The following is a 17,817-nucleotide window of genomic DNA, read 5'->3' as shown; positions in this document are numbered from 1 at the left end:
TTCTTGAGCAGAAAAATTTAAATATGACATCAAAACCTATAGGATGCTATTAAAACCATGGTTTAAAGGAAAATGCAGACCTTTGAATGCATATATTAGAAAAGCAGGCTGAAAATCAATTATCTAAGTATCTTTCTCACAAAAAGTTAGAAAAATAACAGCTAATTATAGCCAAAAAATAGTAAACTTGACATAAGAAGAAATGGCAAATATGTATTGGTCTATACTTAATATAACTGTATCCATAATTTAAAACTTTACTACAAAGAAAATCCCAGTCTCAGATGGCTTCACTAATGAATTTTCTTTCAAACATTGAAGGAAGAAGTAATACCAATCTCTTCCAGAGAATTGGATGAAAAAGGGAAACACTTCACAATTGATTTTATAAGACCAGCATATCCTCGATACCAAAACAAGGCAAGTTCATTACACAAAATGAAAATTACAAGCTAATCTCTTCCCTAAACATAGATACAAAATTCTTAAGCAAAATATTAGCATTGAATCCAACAAAATTGAATCCAACAAAACAGAAAAATGATAGCACATCTGTTGGGTTTATGACAGGAATGCAAGATTGTTTTAACGTTTTTTAATATGATTACCACGTTGACAAAATAAGGGAAAAACAAATTATATGATAATCTCAATAAATGCAGAAGAAGCTTTTGAGAAAAGTCAACACATGTTCATGATTTAAATGCCTATCAAATTAGAAATAAGAGAATTTTCTTAATTTAGCAAAAAGGTTTCAACAACACTAAGTAAATGCCTACTTTAAATATTGAAAACTTTCTCCCCTGAAATTGAGAATGAGAGTAAGACAAACATATGCTATCATCACTACTATTCAAAATTATAAACAATGTCCCAGCTAGTACAATGAGGCAATAAAAGAAAAAAAGGAAAGTATAAGAACTGGACAATAAAAAATAAAACTCTTTACCACATAAAATGATCATGCACACAGAAAATCCAAATGAACCTATGGATAAACTATTAAGACCAAGAAATGAATGTAGCAAAATCCTTGGAATCGAGGTCAACACACCAAAATCTATCGTATTGCAGTAGATTTATACAGGCAACAAAAATTAGATGGTGAAATGTTAAAACATGTAATTTGCAGTAACGACGAAAAGAATACAACTTAATGAAAGATATGTAAGAATGCTACAAACAGAACCTGAAAACATTAGTTAGAGAAATTAAAGACAGCCTAGACAGACAGCTCTATAAAGTTCATTGACTAGAGGGCCCAATATTGTGAAGATGTTAACTCTCCCAAATTGATCTACAAATTCAATGAAATCCTAACCCAAATCTCAGCCAGTGTCTCTTTTTTTAAGTGGACTTTCTCTGGCAGAAAAGTCTACCACTTATAGACCAATCAGCCGTGACCTAGAGGTTAATTATCAAACCATTTAAATTTACTGCAGACCAAGGAATAAACGAACCTCAGTCCAGATATAATTTTGAGTTCTAAAATGCTTTAAGCTCCTCCTAATTATGTGTCTCACTGTTGCAGTAAATATTTTTAAAGGTCTCAAACTCTTCCATCATTGTCTATAAGATATAGGGAAACCCTGTCTGTTTATATTCCCAGAGCTTAGAACTCTGCCTGACCCACGGCAGCCACTCAATAAATATCTGTTGAATGAATAGTGGTGTCTGACCTGGTCAGGAGTGTAAGGGAAGATTTCCCTAAGGAAGTAACAACTGAGCTGAAATTGGGAAAACAAGCAGCAGTTACTGAGGGAAGAAGGAAGGGAAGGACATCCACACAGAAGGAACAGCCAGTGCAAAGGCGCAGGGGCAGAAGGAGACACTGCACAAATGAGGGCTTAAAAGAAGATGCATGAGACTGGAGGTCAGAGTCCAAAAGGAAGTAATAGCTGAGAAAGATGTTAGGAGAGATCTGTTAGCTGTTTGAAGGGTATAAAGGCAATTCTCACAGAATGAGATTAATACGCCTGTCAAGTCTGAGCAAAAACAAGAGCTGTATGTAAAAAACACTACATAATTATTTCATAATAATAAAACCAAATGTGGCATATAAAAAAGATTAAAATGTATTCAATACGTAATACTTTTTTAAAAGGCATTACTACAATAAATTTAACCTAAATCCCATAATTTAATCGTCTCTATTCTTATTTTTCTATCCTGATTTCAAATGATTGCTCCAACTAAAAAACAAAAAAAACCTGCTATATGAAAGATGTTTTATAAAACACATCAACTGATGAAAATTTATTTGTAGATCTAGTTTAATAAGAAACACTCGTTCTATTCGTTGAGATATTATTGATACTATAGTAAGTATGTCTGATATTTTAATGTTAAACTACTTAATAGTAATATGTGTCATTTATCTTACCTCTGTAAATGCGCTATGTAAATGAACATATTCTCTTATGAAACAAAAAATTCATGGGCTAAGTATAGGATTGACACCAGAACTATACATAATAAGAGCTTTAACAAAAAGAGTACTCTTTAAAATGTGAACTTCCTGCCTTATCCTAACAGATTTATTGATTCCCAACATTCCCCAAATCATTCATTAACAGCCCTCTCTTCAAAGGAAGAGCTAAATCTAATTACTTCCCACCTGCAGACGGATATCAGTTACGAGAACACACACTCTAAACCTGGTGCTCTGTAACTCCAATGAAACTACCATCACTTACAAAGGAGCTAAAATGACAAAAACGTCTTTAAATCTACACAAATCAATTCCCAGCACTAGAAAAGGTTATGTTCAAGATAGTTATACCATCTCCCCATATAAAACTGTAATTACTACTATCCACTTCTATTATAATCTCCCCAAATTAATAATGTTGTATAGCTAATGAGAAACATAATACATAAGCTGGTAATAAATAACAATAAATACATATATTACCTCATTAAAAATTTTTTTTTTGTTTTTTTGGGCAGTGCAGCACAGCTTGCAGGATCTCTGTTCCCCATCCAGCAATCGAACCCGGGCCCTTGGCAGTGAAAGCCTGGAGTCCCAACCACTGGACTGCCAAGGAATTCCCTCATTTAATCTTTTAACCCTCCAGACAGCTCACCATGATAGGTACCATTAGCGCTCCGCTTTGTAGTAAGGAAGGGAACTTACTCTAGGTCACGCAGGTCACTAGGTGGCAAAGCCAGGACTCGGACCAGATCGGACCACCAGGAAGCCCATGCTCTTCATGTCTGTGCAATGCAGGCACCGTGAGCCAGCAAGGCAGACCATGCACCAATGAATAACTTCCATCTTTTAGTACCTAGGCGCTAACTTAATCATCTCCGGTAAGTCTGTTCACTTTCTCAGGACACATGGACGCAAGCTCAAAAGGAGAAAGTTCATAAATGACACCCACACATCAGCTACAATTAATAGCAAAATTGTTTTTTAATTCATAGGTTGAGAGTGGGGATATATTTTGTATTTTCTATAGTCCTGTTCACATTTCAGTGATTATGAGATAATTAAAAGCTCTGCTAAAGCGCAACTTTCCAACCCCTCTCCTCCCCAAAATACATTTACTTCAGTTTGAAAAAGAGATAAATCTATTAGACTTACTTGATTTTGCAGCCTCTAGCTCTTGGGACACTATGTTTTTTAAAGTGCTTGTTATTATCATTAATATTTGAATATCTGCAAGCAAACTGCTAATTCAAGCTTATAGAGAAGTGGGTTTTAGGTGTTCTCCTTTTATTTCTTAGACCTAAAGTTGCACATAAGAAATTCTAGTTCATATTTACATTGGCAAGAGTTCAAAAATGATCTTCAAATGGTTTATATCCATTTTGACAAAGACTTGATTAGACAGTACTATACCTTTTTTTTTTTTTAAGACTTCAACAAAACAGTTAACGTATAAAGGAACTATTATAAGCCCTCATCTAATAGAAAAAGTCTCTGCCGTGGAGATGCTCGCGTCTCGATGATTACAGATGTCTCAAGTTCTACCACATAAGTAATTCTGATCTGTTTACCAGCACAGAGGATGGCATCTTCTGTGCTCTTCTCTGGAATCATTTAGTAAGTTACAGAGACAACCACTTGACAACACTAAGGTGTGACTATGGGAATCTAAAACTCTTCTATAATATTCTGGAGTTTTTCTAAGATTGATCCCCTGTGCTGGAATCAGGCATCCGATAAAATTCTTCTATTCAGTCAAGAAATATTTATTGAACACCTACTATGTTCTAGGCATTGAAGCTGAAAATACAGCAGGAAAAAAAAACAGAGCCACTGTCTTTATGGGTTTTATACAGTAGAAGAAAGAGGAGGACAAAGAGATATATACTTTTTGTTTGTTTGCACGATGTGCTAGGTGGTAACAGTGCTGTTGAGACAAACAGGTAAGGGGGACAGAGAGTTTGAGAGACAAAAAGATTACATTTTTACAGTGTTTGGGGGAAGTCACTCTGATAACACTCAAGTACAGACCTGAAAGGAACAAGGAAGTAAGTCATACAAATATCTGGCGAAAGAAGAGTCCCAGCAAAGGGGACAGCAGTGCTAAGATCTGGAGGCCAGAGCAGGCTTGGTACGTTCAGAGAACAGCAAGCCTGGAGTGCAATGAGCCAGCAGGGGGCGGGGTGGGGGCTAGCAGGGGCCAGAGCATGTGGGGAGGCCTCAGAGGCCCCTGAACTGACTTTGCCATTCATTCTAAGTGAGAAGGGAACCTGGGGGCCGGTGGGGGGGGGGGGGGGGTTGTATTTTGTTTTCTCTTGGCATCACAGTCCTTTGAGCAAGGAAATGATTGTAGCTGATTCCAAGTTCCAAAAGATTGTTCTCATTGTTACAAAGGAAACAGACTGTAAGGTATTCAGGGCAGAGGCTGGGAAACCAATTAGAAGGTACCTGAGGTAAAACAAGAGTAATGGTAGCAGACTGTACTTACTGGGGGTGGTGGAAGTGGTGACAAATGATCAAATCTGAAGGCAAGGTCAACAAATTCACTAATGGATTCAACTTAACACATGAAGGGAAAAGGGAGAAGTCAAGGATGACTCCAAAGTTAGGGTCAAGGCCACTGAAAGAACGAAGATGCCATTTACTACGTTGGGAAACGCTGTGGGAGGAGCAGGTTGGGGCAGTATTGGTACAGGGACTCAGGAGTACATCCCTGGACCTGTTGAGTCTGAGATGCCTAGTTAGCCATCCAAGTCGAAATGTCAAGTGGACACACGAGCGTGAAATGAAGGGAAGAATTTTCTACTGAAGATAAGAATTTGGGATTCATCAGCAGGTAAGATGATATTAACGCTGTGCGATAAGATGAGATACCTAGAAAACTGGGGTAGACAAAGAAAGGAAGGACTCCAAAGACTAGATCTGAAGGCCGTGCAATGCTTAGAGAAATCTGCAGAAACCGTCAAAGGACGCTCAGCTGTAAAGCCAGTGAGATGGGCAGAGAAGCAAGAAAGCAAGGTGTTCTGGAGGCCACGTGTGATGTGCTGAATGACTGTTCAGCAAATATTCACTCCCCTTCCCTTCCCAACTGTGGATGGAGTGGCGTCCCTGCCCACCGATGTCAGGCCTGGCTATGTGAGTTTCTTTGGCCAACAGGAACATTAGTGGACAAGACGAAAGAAAAGGCCTTCGGTGTGCTTGTGTGGCTCGACTTCACTGTGGGACCCTAATGATCTGCCATGACAAGCGCAGACCCTGCGTAGTCTCCTCAGCCTAAATCCCAGCACAAATACACAAGGAGCAGATCTGAACCCAATCCACAGCCTGGAGCAGGGCCACCCAACTCAGCCCAACCTAGATCAGTTGAAATGCAGCCTACCTAGGAGACCCATGAACGAAAAATTAAATGTGAGCTACTGAGTTTTAGGGTGGTTTGTAATGCAGCATGACTAAAGCACCAGTGAATGCATACACCAAGTGAAAAAGTCTTTCAAGAAGGCATTGATCAACTCTCAAATGCTACTGAAAGGCTGGGTAAGATGAAGATTGCGAACTGATTCCGGATTTGGCAAGGTCACTTTGAAGCACTTTCAGTGGAATGGTGGGTGTGCACATCTAACTGGGATAGATTCAAGGATGGGAGGAGAGAAAGAGCAACTCTTATAGGACATTTTGCTATAAAGGAGAGCAGAGAAATGGTGTTGAAGCTGAAGAAAAATGTAGGGGTTAAGGAAGTATTGTGTTTGTGGGGGTTTTTAAGGTGAGCTTAAATTATTAAAGTTTATAAGGCTTCCCTGGTGGCGCAGTGGTTGGGGGTCCGCCTGCCGATGCAGGGGACGCGGGTTCGTGCCCCGGTCCGGGAAGATCCCACATGCCGCGGAGCGGCTGGGCCTGTGAGCCATAGCCGCTGGGCCTGAGCGTCCGGAGCCTGTGCTCCACAACGGGAGAGGCCACGACAGTGAGAGGCCCGCGTACCGCAAAAAAAAAAATGTTTATAATATTACAGTATATAAACTGATGGAAATTATCCAATAGTGGGGGGAAACTGATGATAGAGAAAAAGACCATTATCTGTGAGTGGGCAAGAGGGGAAGATACACAACGCACAAGTGGAGGAGGAGGGTTTAGAAAGGAGCCCAGCCACTTGGGGTCCCTTGGGGAGATGGTAGTAGGTGTGCGTTCAGAAGCAGGTGAGACTGAAGACGCAGTGGTAGAAGCCTGTGCAAGTTCTCTAGAAGCAAGGTCATCGGCAGAGGGCAAGGAGGCAAGAGGGGGCACATGTTTGAGGGGAGAGAAGAAGACGAGAGACGGTTGGTGAGGATGGCAGGATAGTGAGCAGACAGGGAAAAGGAGGAGGGTTGCCAGAATCAGCCACTTGGGCTCACACACGGGTTACATTGAAGTCTTAACATTTCTCTCTACATGGCAAACCACGTATGATGAAACAGTGCATCTCCTTTGAAACTACTACTGCTGTAAATGAACAAATGAGAAAACTGTCTGAGAAACCAGTTGTAAAAGTAGAAAAGAGTTGAAATTGGGCTTTAAAGAAATGACACTAAAATGCCTTTCAAGCCAATCGGATGCCATTAAAATTACTGTGAGCTGGAGAAATGAAGAACCCAACTGAGTAGAAGAAGATATCTGAAACAGCAGCGGGGCTTAGCCTGGAGCTGACAGAAAAATTAGGTGAGAAGCAAATCTGAATCCAGTTTGGGGCTGCACTCGTCAATATGGTAGCCACAAACCACATCTGGCTACTGAGCATGTGAAATACGGCTAGTGCAACTATGGAAAAGATAATTTAATTTTATTTAATTTTAATTAATTTAAATTTAGAAATTGAAGCAATGTCCAATATTTTTCCATCAACGACAACTTTACCATTTGCGCAGGACTACACTTCATTGTAACTGGTGGAAATTTCGCATCTAAATTGAGAAATTGTGTAAGTGTGAAATACATGCCAGACTTCATGAACAATTAAAAAGCATGTCAAAAATCTTGTTAGTGATTTTTATATTGTTACATGTTGAAATTACAATATTTTGCACATGTTGGGTTAAGTAAAATCTCTTATTAAAATCACTTTTTACTTTTTTAATATGGCTACCTGAAACTTAAAATGACATATTGGACAGCACTGGTCTAAGGATTAAAACACCAGTACTATCTGAAGAGCACAATTTGGAGTCACCTGTTGTCATGGTGACTACAAAAGAGGGTGAAGCCTGTCATTCAAGGTCACAGGAAGAATTATCCAGGATGTATGTAGCCCAAGTGCAGCATCTAAGCCTTAACTCTATGATCAATAAGGAGCCATGTTTTAATGAAAAACAGTCAAGCAGTAACTCGAAATCAATGTGGAATGGTACGATAACGAAAGTTCACCTAAGACGGTACCTCCAGCCTACCCGAGATAATAAACTTCTTTCCAATGGGTAAGTGCCTTTCCAATCTAGAGAAGGTTTAGAGTGTATAGACATGATGAAGAAAATCAGACTCACGTTAATACTTTTTAGAAAAGTTTAGAAATATGTTTTATATTAATTGGAACAGTTTGTGCATAATTATTATGTTTTTAATGTTTAAAAGAATCTGACATAAACTGACAGATTAGCCCCGTGATTCTCGTTTAAAATGTGTGCTATATTTAGGCATATGATTTATTTAGGATTTGGCTATGTCTATAAAATATTAATTTTGTAAGTGATGGAACAGTCAAAGGAACTTGAGCTAAGTATTTGGAAAGGTTTCACTCATGTGAGTCGTACATTTGCCCACTAAGCATCTGATTTGTTTAAAAAGAAAATCAACTATATGAAATTTATATACACAATTGAAAATGTTTAAGGGTTGAAATTTAACTAAGTTTATCAATGAGACTGACAGTTTAAGGCGCTCAATCTGTTCGATTTGAACTAAAGTTTCATTGAAGAAAAAGTGAAGGTGATGGCTCACATTTACCAGTTCTATAAGCAGAATAAGAAGATAAGTAAGTTGGAACTTAGAGGCCTAAAGGAAACTCGATTTCTATTTTTATCTGTAAAAACATCAAATATCAGTTGTTCTTTCTGTAGACAAAACGTACTCTTAATTGCTAATAATTAAGACTTTACACATATTTATTCGCTTAATCCTCACAACCCAATGAAGTAAGTAAATATTCTCCCCATTTCACAGTCAAGAAATGATGACACAGCACGATGAAGGAGCTGCCCCAAGGTCATGCAGCTAGATGGTAGGACAGCCAGCATTCAAATACAGGCCGCCTGGCTTCAAAATGCATGCTCTTAACCACTGTGCTTTACTGACTCTCAGATTGCCCTTGAACCTGAAAAAAGGCTCACATCGACAAAAATAACTAATTGTTCAAAAAAGTGAGCTTTTACATGCTGTTAAGATTTTAACTAAAAGTCTCTCATTCCTCTTTTTTCCCAGTAGCTACCAAGAAAGGTCTGCAGTAGGAATTCCAGGAAAAAACCATGATGTCCAAAAGGGAGTGACCCAAATGAGAACAGTTTTCAAGGCTTCTGACTTCATTCTGATCCCCATACTCCAGGCCTCGGGATTCCTGAGACAAGGAACTCTCCCGCAGTGTCAAAGAACATATTGCTCTGACCCACAGAGAAGTCCAGCCTGAGGGATGTGACATTTATTGAGTTACTTTTCATTGCATTTCTTTTCATCCTGTAACATCTCATATGGCCCTTTTGGGGGTTAATTCTGAATCCAGGGCACAGTACCAAATAAAACAAATTCAGGAGAGAGAAGATAATTCCTTTTCATTTTGTTTTTAATTCTAAAAATAGGTTTCAGGGGAAACGTTCTCCCCCTCCTTCTACACCAAAACCCCACCTAGAGTCTGCATCAATGAACATAAACAAGGACATATGGTTTTGGTTACCTCCTGAGAACCATCTCCCCTCTCGAAATTGACCACACCCACCATCCTGAATCTGCCCCACCAGGCAGTCCTCAACTGCACTCTTTCCAAAACATACATAGTCAAAAAGCATCTTCACTGCAGCAGGAAGGCCTTCTTTGTTGGCTGGTAATGAACAAAGCAATCATAGTCAACTTCAGATTGTGATTTATCACGCAAATCATGTTTTTAAATGTACCAACTCTGTGCGATCCTGGATAAGCTATTTATTAGCATTTTACACATGAGGAAACAAGAGTTATTGTGAAGTTCAGAAAGATATTTTGTGTAGCATACTTAATAGACTAATGATAGCTATTACAATATTTATTATTAAAAGAACCTACAGAACTATATTTCATTACTTGCTTTTATGGACACCTGTCTCTTATTTAATCTTACTTTTCATACAGCTTAAATAAGAAAAGCCCCCTGAAATTAAAACACTTAATCACTCTTCTATGGAGACAGTGAGAACATGAGCTTATAAAGGGGAGAGAGGTTAGAAGGTAAAATACTAAAAGCATTATAAAGACAAACGTAAATGATTTTTAAAGATCCATTTTTTGCTCTCTTTGACTAGAATAATCGAAAGTTTATGCATAACTGCTCGTATAAAATTAAGCTAGCTAGTGTTTTTTATGCTTTTTACATATAACCTTTTAAGAAAAGACCTTCAGGAACCCAAATAATTTGAAAATGAAATTGTGGTATTTGATTTCTAATGTTGTACTTCAAACAACTAAAAGCTCAAAGTAATTTTATAGTGCCCTAATGATACCTTTTGAAACTTGGATAACTGAAGTAATACTACTCTAAGAAATTTGAGTCACTTTCCTAAGACCCTAAAATTGACATTTTTAAGGCCCTCAATACTGACTTTGGAACTAGATTTAAAAATAATAATTTAATATCACATAAAAAATCTTTTAAGTATTCAAATAAGAAAAGCACATTTGTACCTATCTTATCTTTGGAAATGAGTAAGTTCTTGTTCTTAAGAAGTTTACAGTCTAGCACAAAAAACAGATACATGTATTTTCCAACAACATGCTAAATTGTTAAAAAAAAAAAATGGTATACACAGAGTTCTCTTGGAAGAGAATGAGTGAGAAGGGAGTATCACCTGGTCCTCAGGACAGGTTAGAGCTACTGAGAAAAGAACAGGTGAGCTTATAGCACAGGGAATTATAACTTATATTGGAGTATAATCTGCAAAAATATGGAATCACTATGCTGTCTTCCTGAAACTAATATAATATTTTAAATCAACTGTACTTCAATTTTTTTAAAAGGTGAGCCTAGACTGATGATAGTCTACATAAGGCAATAAAAAATAGACACATATAAAAGATATATTTACATGTATATAGCAAGGCTAACACCATAGGGAATATATATTCTTTCAATATATGAATACAAATAAGAAGTGAAAAGAACAACTACCTTCAAAAGTATCTCTTGTATAAATTAGCTTATTCTAGTTCTTTAAAGTATAGAACACACTGGCATATGTCACAATACACTATGAAGAAATGATTCTCATTTTATGACTTTAGGTTTCGTTTCTTTTCATTAAAATAAGAAAAAAGTCCAAGTGCTTTTATTTCAGTGAATTAAAAAGCAAAGCTTGCTGCATTCCTTGACATAAAGAAGCCAGGAATCTGGTACATTTTGTGTATCTGTAGGTTAATATAACAGAGAAAGATCACATCAGTTTCCTCCTTCTGAAAATAGGGAATCACAGTAGTACCTACTTCGCAGAGTTCTTAAGAGGATTAAATAAATTAATCTTTGTAAAGTGTTTAGAACACAGCTTCTATTAGGAAGCGCTAGCAAGGGTTTGATTGATAGAAAAAAGATGGAACTGCAATCATACTAACCAGGGTCAGAGGAAACTATATGAAACAAGACGAAATGCCAGATAAGACCACACAGAAACCTTTCATTAGAGGTTTACCATTCAAGAGTCTGAGTAAGCATCTATTCTTCAATACAACTATGCCTGACACGACACGTAGTGATAAAATTGTGTAAAACGCCATGTCTCCCTTGAACGACTTTGGTTATCATAGAGGGAAGACAGTTCACAATGGACTGATACTCAGAGCAACAATTTCTCGTTTGAACACACCAAATATGTGGGACAAACACATAGTTTTATTTTATAGCTCCATTACTGTCTTGATTATCTAACTGTTCTCCCTGACCAATTAGATTATATAATATATCTGCGTCGAAAATCTTTATTCTTATTTCCTAATTTGTGGTTTATAATATTCAAAGTGCACTTGCACCACAATTCAGGGGAGTCACTTTTTACTCAGTTGGGAGAAAAAGCGGGGCTAAGTGACGAGAACCGCATCTCTGTTGCAGGAGTCTCTGGAAACCATGTAAACAGCCCGTGGGGAGTTGCTTCAGGACCTTGAACCATAAGGTGCTGAAGAGATGATCAGTGCCCTCCATCTTTTTCCTCCCCTCCCCTTCACTCCAAGCCAGGCGGGGTCTCAGTGTGTATTAATCTCCCTTTCTAACACTTTTTAACTCACTGAAGCCTCCACTTTGAGGTTCTTTGGCTTTCATTTCAACTGATGATGAGGTAAAGAAGCAGAGATCTAGATCCAGGCAGTTAGGGAAATGAGCACTGGGTCACCTAACAGGATCCCAAATTTTCCTGTCCACCACACAACCTCTGTACATGTCTGAAATGTGAAATTAAGGATTATAACATGTGTTGTGGGTTTTTTTTTAATTACACACCATTATAAACTAAGTTTCTAATATTTTTCTGATTGAATAAGAAATTAACCAAATCATATTTTCTAAAAGCCCTGGGGATATAAAATTACTTAAATAGCATTAAGAATTAACTGGTAACTTTTCCCCATAAGAAAAGGAAGGCTGAAAACTAGGCCAATGGAGAATATTTGGGTATTGTATGTAATGAGTTACACATACAATAAAAGAATAATCATAGTAGTTGGAAAACAAGTAAGTCCTCAACCATAAGAGCTCAGGTGACTTTATCAAGTGATACGGAATAAAGAGAAGGAAACCCATGATAAACATTTGCTGACTGATGTCCAAAACTATATAATTGCTACAAAGAACTGGCACATATGGAAATCAATCACTGACCTCGAACTATGTTTATAACACTCCAATTCTGTGCTAGACTGTATAAATATGTGTTTCCCATTTTGTAAAGTGGTTTATAAAATGGCTTAAGAGAGCTTATCCTCATTTTAACTGAGGGCACAAAAAAAATGAAGTATGGGCCCACAAATGTTTTTCAGCCTCCGTCAATCTCTGCTAATAATTCACGGCACAAAACACCCCTTCATATCACCACCAGCATGGGTTTCCCATGCCTTTTCTCAGCACAGTGGTTATAATCAATACCCACCACGCACAGCAGGTCAGTTGACAATACCTTACATTTATAGCATTTTTTCCTCGAGGTCACGGGGCTAACATTATTCTCCCCAGCCACAAATCCAAACCTAAGTGTTTTGGTAATGAAGAAATCATTTTTAAAAGAAACTATCACTTTTTCAGAAATGTGCTTTTACAAATGCTACAACACATTGTACAACATGCTAAATTACCAAGCAGTCATCACATTACCACAGTGCTAGAAATTGCTAGAGAACACTGACCCAGAAACAGCCAACAAAGGCTTCTGTGGCCTAATACTGTCTATGCAGGCTCATACGGTTACAAACAAATGACTTTCAATGGCACAAGTACAAGGTTAATCCTACTTAAACAAGAACATGCCTTGGCTCTTTTTATCTCTTTGGACCTGCTTGGTAAGTCAAGTTACATACTTCTTCAGGTAGAACCATGGCTGTGGTTTTAATTATCAGACCAAATTTTACAACGTAAACCAAAAATTAGGACCAGGTTTTTTTTTTTAATCATTAAATTAAGACTTTATAAAACTATGACTTTCCAAAATTATAAAATAATTTTACAAAATTAAGACTTTTCTAATTTTAAGACTCTGAAGCCTAGAATCGCAGAAGACTCCTATTACCGTGAATGAGCGAGAGTGACAACTGGTATTCTACACCTGAGGATGCTGTGTGCTGTTCCCTACTTCCACCAGGTGGCCAGTCTCAACCATGGACGTACACCACACTCCCATTGGCATTTCCTAAGAAGGTACTGTGGATATCACAGCACTTTTTGCTTTCGTTATTTGGTTATGCACCTACCTCATGATGCTAGTAACATATATAAGCATGCCAAATTGTTGTTTTTCACTTCACTGACAAAAGCTTCATTTCCTGCTTCAGAGCCTGTGTAAATAAACCACTAGAACAAAGCGGGGCTTGCAATACATGCCTGTTTATTGCTGATGTTTACTGACTTTAGTTTTTTGGCAGAAAGCGATACGGCTTTAAAGATGCCAAACTGTCTTGAATCCTGTGCCTTGTGTGAGCTAGCAGCAAAGGCAAAACATGAGTCCTTATTGTGCTGAACTAACATTGGCTATCTCCTTTCTTCAGAACACAAACTAAGGGCCACAGGCTAGAACTCATAGTGAGGGGCCCATGTGGCTGAAAAGCAGGTCCAGAATACTTTCACTTGAATGTTGGATTTGCTAACAGGGATGTGAATAAAGCTGTACTCTTGGTGCCTTAAAAAGAACACAAAAACGATTATTTTTGTTACAAAACATGAAACTATATTCTGTCTATATAACAGGACCAGGATTCAATATCCTGGTTGCCTTTCATGCTTAAATGAGAAAATACTTATTTTTCTCTCCTGGTTATCTTCTGAAAACAGATAGACTTCATTTTAATCAATGTCCCATTTCATTACCATCATCAAAGAGTATTTAGCAGAATATCTGTGAATCACTCTACAGGTAAAATTCAGTTGAACAACAAACCCAATTGTGAAATAATCTGCAAATTGTTGCGGCAACTCAATTCTTTAGTTTCCAATACAATCTTCTAATGAAGTGACATGACTTAAAATTACTAGCAAAGGGCTTCCCTGGTGGCGCAGTGATTAAGAATCCACCTGCCAATGCAGGGGACACGGGTTCGACCCCTGGTCCGGTAAGATCCCACATGCCGTGGAGCAACTAAACCCGTGTGCCACAACTACTGAGCCTGCGCTCTAGAGCCCCCAGCCACAACTACTGAGCTCGCGTGCCACACTGCTGAAGCCCGCGTGCCTAGAGCCCGTGCTCCACAACAAGAGAAGCCACTGCAGTGAGAAGCCCTTGCACCACAACGAAGAGCAGCCCTCGCTTGCTGTAACTAGAGAAAGCCCGCTCGCAGCAACAAAGACCCAACGCAACCAAAAATAATAAATAAATTAAAAAAAATTTTTATTACTAGCAAATATGAACAGACTTAGAAACCTAGTAATCAGCTAGCTAACAGGTGCTGAAATCCCAAAAGAGGGAAGAGGAATATCACTTTATGTCTAACACCTCAAGTAGCTTTAACATCCGTAATGCTAATCAACTTAACTGCAATTCAAAATGATCACTGCCAATGATTTCTTCTCGTTAACTACCTTTTAGCAAAAATATAATTTCTTGCTTTCCATATAATGTTCTCTAACTGACCTCTTCCAACTTATAAATTATTTTACTAAGTTGGGTACACAATTTAATAAGTTGAATTATCTTCCAGTTATCAATGTGACATTTCTCCCCAATTTAAAAAATATTAACAAATACATTATTTCCTTCTGAATTGATCAGCTATATTTCTAAAAATGAAAACTGTTTTCCGTCCTTCACATGAGTACACCTAAGATGATACCTAAGTAGCTACAAAACAGTCTTCACAACCCTATTTTTAATCCATTCTTTGTGTCTGCAACAAACTAAATATCACGAAATGATGGCGAGGCTTGGGGCCGTTGAGAAAAGAGGAGGTTACCCATAACTTGAGCAATTCCCCATCCAGTACCCGAATGCCCTTAGCAACGCCATCGAAACCCTCTGCATCACACTCATAAACAGATGCAAACACCGCCCAGATACCTGCCCTCAGAGGTGCTTTGGTTTGCACCTGGTTCACACATAGAAACGCAAGGCATTTTCCAGTTCCTTAAAGCACGAACACAATACCTTCCAGAAACAGCAGCAATGACATCGGTACCAAGTATCTAATCTACAAAGTATTGATCCTATTAACGCTGGTATTGCCGGATGGGAAAACCGGGCTACCTTTCCCATTTAGTTACACCTTCCAAAGATAAAGGCGGTTATGTTCAAAATCCAAACGAACTTCAGAAGCACCTCAAAATGCTCCCGTCCCAGGCATGTAAGCCTGGGCTCACTTTTCAGAGACTGTTTTAAAAAAAAGTCTCGTTTGTTCCCTCGGAGACCTTAGCATCATCCCGTCCTCAAAGAGAATCAACTAGGAAACATTAAAGTCCAGAGGTAAATATTTTCGTATCTTTTTTTTTTCTTTCTATAAGCCTCGGTAACACGCCGAGAGGGAGAGGGAGAGAGAGAAAGGATAACGCAGGCAGGTACCACCCCCGCCTCTCCGCACAGCCTCACCCGCGCGCCGGGCCGTCTCCGGGCAGCTCCACGCCCCGTACGCCGTCGAGCCGGGACTGGCAGGGCCGTCGCGCCGGGAGGAGGCTCGGGCCCTGCGCCGACCGCGAAGTTTGCCGCCCGCCGCCGCCGCCGTGCCCCGGGCGCCTCCGAGGTTGCGGGGCGGCCGGGGAGACCGTCACCGGTGGGGACGCGCCCCTCGGGGACTCCGGTGCAGCCGGGCCCCGGCGCCCGCTCCCCGCAGCGTGCGGACGGACCCCCACCCCCGGCGCCCGTCCGGAGCCCTCCGCGCGGCGGGCGCGCTCGCCTTACCTGGCCCGCGGCGGCGGCGGCAGCCGTGGCGGTGGCGGTGGCGGCGGTGGCGGCGGCGGCGGCGGCGGCGGCGGGAACGGGGCCGGGAGCCGCTCCGGCGGCGGCGGCGACGCCTGGGAGGGGAGGGCGGCGCCGGCGGAGGAGGAGCTCGGGCGAGGAGCTGGCGGGCAGGCGAGCGGCTTTGTTTCCACTGCGCGGAGCCACCGACCCTGCGTCACCATGGCAACCGCCGGGGCCCCCAGGCCCAGTGGGGACCCCCCGGCGCCCGGGGTCAGGGACCCGCCGGGCCGCCGCCGGAACCCCTGCCCTTCTCCTCAGCAGTCTGGCTTCTCCGAGGAGACAAGGACCCCTAAGGAGCCGCCACCACCACAAACACACCCCTCTCTCAGGCTCCGTTGCCAAAGCGTCGGTCTCGCCCTAGCAAGAGGGGAAGGGGGGCCAGAGCCAATTCCTCTTTGCCTCGTAGTGGGCACCCCCTTTGGCTTCCCACACTGGACATTCCAAAGCCCCCTCCACACCTTTCTCCTTTGGAGCTGTACCCTCAAAATGGAAATTCACTGAAGAGAGAAGAAAGCAGTGCAAACTGATGAAGCGTGCAGCAACTGGTCCTGGTGCTCCTGCGGCCGCTGCCGCCGCAACCTCGGAGCTGCCAAGACGCACGTGCCGCCGCCGCCACCTCCCTCTCTTACCAAGCTTCGCCTCAGCGGGTCTGCGCTCACTCCACCCGAATCGGGTGGAGGGCCCCAGTAGGAAAGAGGGGGAAGGGGGCTTCAGTTTTTATCGTAAACACAGGATACGCTTGTAACCTTACACGCTAAAACTCAACTTTGAGGCTGCATTGTGAATCTCTGCTGCTTCCACTGCTCAGCTACTGGCGGTGACTGCTAAGCGCCTACCTTGAGCGCTGGCTTTCTCTGTGCCAAGCCCGGACCGCGCACTGCAGGCCACCGTGCTCCATAGAAGATAAGGGTGAGGCCAACCATGGCACATGCTAGGCATCCTCTCCTAAGGAAATTCTTGGTGAAGGAGGGAAAAGTACTAGCACATCCACAGTAATGCTTCCTCCAAAGGACAGAGCTGGAGGACAGCTACCACGGGGTGAGTCATCACCCCATACCATGTTTTCTTGAAACATCAGTTACTGAACCCAAAACGTACAACGTCTTCGTTTAGACCCCAGGGAGCATGGCCTTTATTTTCTGGCACTTGTGAATCACCAAAGGAATGTCAATTACTTATAACAAAACCCCAGGGTCGCTGATGTTTTCTGGGCTTGCTACCTATCTGAGAAGCCATAAAGCAGAACAATGTTATTACCAATTGAAGCTACACATATTAATTAATGAAAATAGAAGATTCATTTTATGGTGGAGAATAGAAACAGCTTGTTCCTCAGAACGGTTGGCCATTTTCCTGTACTGGGAACATTGGTACTTCCAGATGAAGTCAAGCGACGAGGTCTTTCCCACAGGCTGAAAAGCAGTTTGATAGTATTTGTCAAAGTGTTCAATGTACATCCCTTTCACCCAGCTATCTCGATTCTCAGAAATTTGTCATACAGAAATACACAAGTGTATAATGATAGATGTACAATGGTGTGCATTGCAGCAA

At 40.7% G+C, this 17,817-nt stretch overlaps 1 protein-coding gene across 2 annotated transcripts in view; it reads right to left on the bottom strand.

The window, feature by feature from the left end:
* The window catches only part of RNF182 (ring finger protein 182), a 58,038-nt gene extending 41,728 nt beyond the window's left edge, over positions 1–16,310 (bottom strand). The window contains exon 1 of one of the 2 annotated variants that reach the window (XM_067752036.1): positions 16,207–16,310. The gene's annotated coding sequence lies outside the window, so the exon portion shown is untranslated. Of the gene's footprint in view, positions 1–15,897; positions 16,177–16,206 lie in introns of those variants that run through there. The other variant, XM_067752035.1, reaches the window with a different exon arrangement.
* Between the last annotated feature and the right edge of the window lie 1,507 nt (positions 16,311–17,817).

This window comes from Pseudorca crassidens, chromosome 10, assembly GCF_039906515.1.
Source record: "Pseudorca crassidens isolate mPseCra1 chromosome 10, mPseCra1.hap1, whole genome shotgun sequence".
NCBI lineage: Eukaryota > Metazoa > Chordata > Mammalia > Artiodactyla > Delphinidae > Pseudorca > Pseudorca crassidens.
The sequence above is the reverse complement of the archived record's forward strand: the minus strand, read 5'-3'. Positions and strand labels throughout refer to the sequence as shown.